Source organism: Chiloscyllium plagiosum, unplaced genomic scaffold (genome assembly GCF_037043375.1).
Source record: "Chiloscyllium plagiosum isolate Xiang-an unplaced genomic scaffold, Cpla_swu_hap1 HiC_scaffold_4, whole genome shotgun sequence".
NCBI lineage: Eukaryota > Metazoa > Chordata > Chondrichthyes > Orectolobiformes > Hemiscylliidae > Chiloscyllium > Chiloscyllium plagiosum.
In genome coordinates this window covers 125,923,011-125,929,071 of record NW_028270142.1, presented here as the reverse complement: position 1 = coordinate 125,929,071, position 6,061 = coordinate 125,923,011, and positions in this window count along the sequence as shown.

The window sequence follows — 6,061 nt, the reverse complement described above, 5'->3', positions numbered from 1 at the left end:
CTTTTTACCCCTGACAAATGCACCTAACCTACGCATCTCTGAATGCTATGGGCAATTTAGCATGGCCAATTCACTTAACCTACATATCTTTAGATTGTGGGAGGAAACCGGAGCACCCAGAGGAAACCCACGCAGACACGGAGATAATGTGCAAACTCCACACAGACAGTCGCCCGAGGCTGGAATCCAACCTGGGTCCCTGATGCTGTGCGGCAGCAGTGCTAACCACTGAGCCTGTCTACTGTACTTGGCCCACGCATTTTGCTCCGGCTCAGTCTCCATCCGCAGCCTGTTCCTTCGACTGTAGGTAGGGCAGAGCAGTCAAAACTTGAGTGAAGTGTGGGGGAAGGGGGGAGGCTCATGAAGTAAAAAGCTACAAAGAGGTGAAAAATTAAAAGAGAAAGGAAAAGGAACTAGTGAGCAGTGAAGTCCCGACTGGAGTGTCCTAGTGCAACCTTGGAACCAGTTAGGGTAGATCTCATTAGAAGGGTCTCCAGTTGTGGTTTTAAATGAGCTGGTGATAAAGAATTTCAATGCCCATTGTGATATTCAGTGCCAGCACTTCCTCCCCAGGCCACAAGCCAACAGACCTTGCTTTGGAAAGTGACAGATATCTTCTTCAGACCATCTCTTGAAGAAGTGGGCGGCACGGTGGCACAGTGGTTAGCACTGCTGCCTCACAGCGCCAGAGACCCGGGTTCAATTTCCGCCTCAGGCGACTGACTGTGTGGAGTTTGCACATTCTCCCCGTGTCTGCGTGGGTTTCCTCCGGGTGCTCCGGTTTCCTCCCACAGTCCAAAGATGTGCAGGTCAGGTGAATTGGCCATGCTAAATTGCCCATAGTGTTAGGTAAGGGGTAAAGGTAGGGGTATGGGTAGGTTGCGCTTCGGCGGGGCGGTGTGAACATGTAGGGCCGAAGGGCCTGTTTCCACACTGTAAGTAATGTAATCTAATCTAAGTCATTTTGGACTCAAAAGGTTATCATTGTTTTTCTCTCTCCACAGACTGTTGCTAGACCTGTGGAGTTCATTGAATCATAGAATCAGGCAATTTGGCCCATTAAGTCCACACTGACCCTCCAACGAGCATCCCACCCAGACCCACCCCACTACCCTATCCCTGTAAAGCTGCATTTGCCAAGACTAACCCACCTAACCTGCATATCCCTGGATACTGTGGGCAATTTAGCATGACCAATCCACCTAACCTGCGTATCTTTGGTCTTTATCCAGCACTTTCTATTTTTCCCACTTATCGGCATCCTCATTATCTGCCGCAGACCTAGTCTAACAGCCTTTACAACTTAGGCAACATGTTTGATAGTGGTGCTGCTAATCAACCCTTGGTGATAGACATTGAGATCCCACATCCAGATTACATTCTGCATCTTTGCTACCCTCAATGTTTCCTCCAAATATTATTCAACATGGAGGAGTACTGATTCACCAGATAATGGGTGTTGGTGTGAGTGACCTGGCTGGGGAGAGGATAACTGTTAATCAGCAGGAGGTGTCCTTGCTCACATTTGACCTAATGCCACAAAATTTCAGGGGGTCCAGAGTCAATGTTGAGGATGCCAGGGCAACTGCCTCCCATCCGTATACCGTGTTCCTGTCTCTGCTGGGTCTCTTCTGCCATTGGGACAGAATATATCCAGGGGTGGTGATGGTGGTGTCTGGGACATTATCTATAAGGTACGATTCCATGAGTATGACTATGTCACGCTGTTGCTTGACTAGTGTGCGGAATAGCTCTCCAGATTTGACACTGAGCCCTGGATGTTTGTGAGGTCGACAAAGCTAAATTTCCAATTTTCTTTTCTCTCCATGACAAGGTTGTGCCAGGTGGTTCATCTAGTTTCACTCCAGCTTTTAAGAATTTTTTTTAGTAGCTTGATAGAACTGGGAGGCTTGCTAGGTCATTTCAAAGAGAACATTATTGAAGCATTGGAGTCACATGTAGGCCAGACCAGGTAAGTGTGACAGTGCTGCTCCTTTAGCAAGGTCATACTGTCCTTGTATAGTTTTCTGGAGGTTGTAAAAGCAGCATTTCTGAAAAGTCTGGCTTGGATGGGTTTTAGGGCCAATTTGATTATAGGTAACAGGCAAAAGACCTTTCAATTTTTAAAACAAACAACTTGTACAATGAAAGGGGAGCGGCAGTTCTCCCAGTTCAGCTTTTCCGTGGTTCGATTTTGGTTTTGGCAGTCTGGCTATTCACTGAAAACAGGCAACTATTTTTGAGGCTGCTGATCAAAGAAATAGCTAAATGGAAGAGAGTGTTTATGGGGATTGTTGCAAGTATTTGAAACAGTATCATTAAGTTGGGATAATTTATTGGAATCTTGGATAAATTAAGTTATTAAGTATTCTGTCCTCTTTTGATTGTGATTCATTCAATAATCTTGTAAAATAATTCTGTTTTGTTTGAAACTAAATGGTTTGACCAGATGTATCTCTCTTGGAATATCCACTTCATACCTGCTTAAAACAACACAAAGGTAGGGTCCTGCTACTTTCTTGAAATGTTTTGAGGGGGTATCCTGAATTTTCCTCCTGAATGTCTATTAGAGAACTACATTTTATTACAACAATTGCTTCATTGTCATCATTATTATTTCAGATTTTTAAAGTCCAAATTATACCATCGTGGGATGTGAACCCACATTCCCATAAACTGAGGCTGGGACTCACAATTGTTGTTCCAATATCTTTACCACAACAACAGTGCCTCCCCAGGTGGCAGTAAAAGGAACTGGAAACTGGTCAATAAATTCTGTTACCTTCAGCAGCGAGAAAAATCTCCAGGCTGTAATCCTTAAGAAGAATTGTTTGCAGTCTTTAGATTACAATAACTATTGATAACTTTATCAGTGACAAATAACTGGATTGTTTGGGCATATGGGCAGCTTTGCTTTAGAAAGCACTAGTTTCCAATGAATTACTGCTGTAAAACTGTCTGAATCTGTGAACTGACAAATATTCTATGGCAAACACATTAGCACAAGCATTCACGGATGAAAGACTGCATGGATCTTGCGAAATGGCTCCTCCATTTTTCTCCTGGATGTTACAACACACAGATGATTCTCTCCAGAAACTAGCCTTCTTGCAAAGGAACCTGTGCAAAGTCAGAACAGCAGTGACAGAAACCTTTCTCTGTCCTGGGCAACAGGAGTTCCTAACACTATCAATACCATTCGCTTTTTCCCTCACTTCTTATCCCAAATGTAATTGCAGATTACTACCAATGCTCCCTATACCTCACTGCTAACCTGACAATCAGATTCTGTTGTCAGAAAGGTCTCTGCCCATGATTTTGTGCCAAGTTTATCCAATTCATGGCACAACTTTGGGCTGGTATCTTTAACTTTGGTTTCAGGTTGGATTTGGACGCAGTCTATTTAAATGATGCCCATGAATCAAAATGACATAAGCATCATGTAGATGAACCAATATAAGTGGGTGACAACATACCTGAAAGAAATATCAAACTCAACAATGATAGCTTTAAATAATTGTTGTAAAGTTATCCTCTGGGAGATAATTTCACATTGACCTAAGCCTGACCTCTTCAGCTCCATAGTATTGTCAGCAGTTTTGGTTCCCTTATTTAAGAAAATATGTCAATTCATTGGAGGCAATTCAGGGGAGAATTACTCAGATGATTCCTGGTTTGGAAGGATCATCTAATGAGCAAAGGCTAAGCAAGTGAGACCCCAATCATTGGAATTTAGAAGAATGACTGGTGGTCTCATTGAGATATAATGGATTATTGAGTGACTTGGTTGACAGGATGTTTCCCATTATGGCAGAGTCAGGCCCAGAAGGCATAGTCTCAAAATAAAGGGATATTAATTTCTGACTGAGATGAGTAGGAATTTCTTCCTTAGATGGTATGGGTCTTTGGAATTCCTTGCCATAAAGAGCTGTGGGGGCAGAGTCCTTCTGTATATTTAACGTGGAGTTAGGTGGATTCTTGATCAATTGGAGCATCAAGGGCTATGGGGAAAATGTAAGGAAGTGGACCTGAGGAATATCAGATCAACAATGTTGCTTTTGAATGGTGGAGCAGCTCAAGGGCTGAATATCTGTTCCTGTTTGTTATGGTTTTGTGATCTTACTGATTGGAACCTGTCTATTGCAGTCAGAAGCAAGTTGCATTTCAGAATAGCATTCAAGGAATAACGTATGTTACAGTACCCTGCTTTTCATATTGAAAAGGGGCCCAGCACCTGCATAATTTTGAAAGCTGTGCATTTCAGTATGGAGCTAGCAACAACATCAGTGTGAACTGAATGGCCACAGCACCAATCTCATTTTACGTCACTATCCCATTATGCCTGGTTAAATTCACCCTTTGTATGCAGGTGGGGGAAGGATAATGTCTGTCAGTAAATACTAGGAGTATCTCAAGTGTGTCTCCAAGCAATACATGAGGCAGTAGTGCCCTTCATTGTAGGTCACATTCATTCAGCCATGCACAGTCATCATCACAGTGCTCATTTTATAATGATAAAATACACCAGTAGTTTTCATCATATTGCCTCTCACAGTTTATGATTTTATCTGAACCCTTTTGGTCAGTTTATAGCCTTGTAACTCTTCCTCTCCTGTGAACAACTTTATTATTGCACTTCAATAACATCTCACTAAATGATAAGAAAACGCACTACAGCACATTTCATATGATGCAGTCAAGTGTCAGATCTGATCTGGAATTTTAAATCTCCTGTCCTGTTTACCTGACTGGTCTTTGCATTCCATTTTACCTCTCTACATGGAGAGGATTTTTTTGAAGGAGTCCTACAATTTTTCATATCTTTATGCATGGGGTTACTTTTATAATTGCAATTATAAAAGTAATTGCACCCTGGTAATTATTTAACAAAAGCACATTATGCAGCTCTGTTGATTGGAAGCTGCAGTAAGCGGAGTCTTCCTTGGTACTGACCAACTTGAACATTGATGAGAAATTTGAAAGAATTCATTGAGACCAGCAGTGAGTATCTTTGCAGTGAGTAGCAGCAAGTTACATTTTCCAAACCAAGTTTTGGATGGCAAGATGAGATTCCCACCAGCCAACAATGAGAGGCCTATTTGCATGCATTCATCTCCTCATTGCTGCGTCACCAGAATAAATGGCAGCAATTCTCACCATATAAGTCAGAGCAGGTACCTGGCAATTCCAACTCGCTGCATGCTCCCCCAGATTGCCATCAGTCACCAACTTCTTGGGGCATTCTGTCTGAGCATCGATCATACACAGCCCTGATCCAGGCAAACCTAAAGGTCCCTGTCAGGTAAATGAGGTACCAATTGCTCTCTGCTCTCTCATCAGCAGCAAATAAAGTGAACTGGGCAGGAGCTTGCCACTGCCTGGGCTTGACCAGGTGCACAATTGAGTCTTAAAGAAGAAGCCAGTACCAGGAATCCTGGGAGACATTGGCAGCATCCAATACTTCTGCACCGTGGTAAAGGGGACAATAGGAATGGAGCGTGGTCATAGGTAATGAGCTCACGTTTTCCAGCTAAGAACGACTACCATGAACACTGATAACTCATCTATATCACTCCTTTACTTTGATTGGCAATTCCTTTATGTTTTCCAGCATCCTTCGCTTCTGAAGAAGAGTCATTTTGGACTTGAATTATGAACTCTAGGACTCTTGTAACCCATACTGTCATGTCTGCTGACTTATTTTCAGCACTTTCTCTTTTTATTTCAGATGTTTAACGCCTGCAGTTCTTTGTTTTTATTTGGCTGGAGAAGGTAGGGTCTTGTAACATTTTTAGAAACACTAAGCAGGAAGAGTTTTGAGTTTAGGCTGATTTTAGTGACAGCTCGGTGCAGAGGGCACAAATTTGCAGTTGCAACTCTACTAGCATGTAATAGTTGATGCAGACTTCAATAAACCCAGCCACTCAACAGGGGCACGAATAGGACATATATATATTATGTATATACATACACACAGAGATATTAATACAGTTGCAAGTCTCACTCTCACCCTTCGCAAACCCTAACTCCAACTTAGCCTTGATTTGTTCAAAAGCACCAT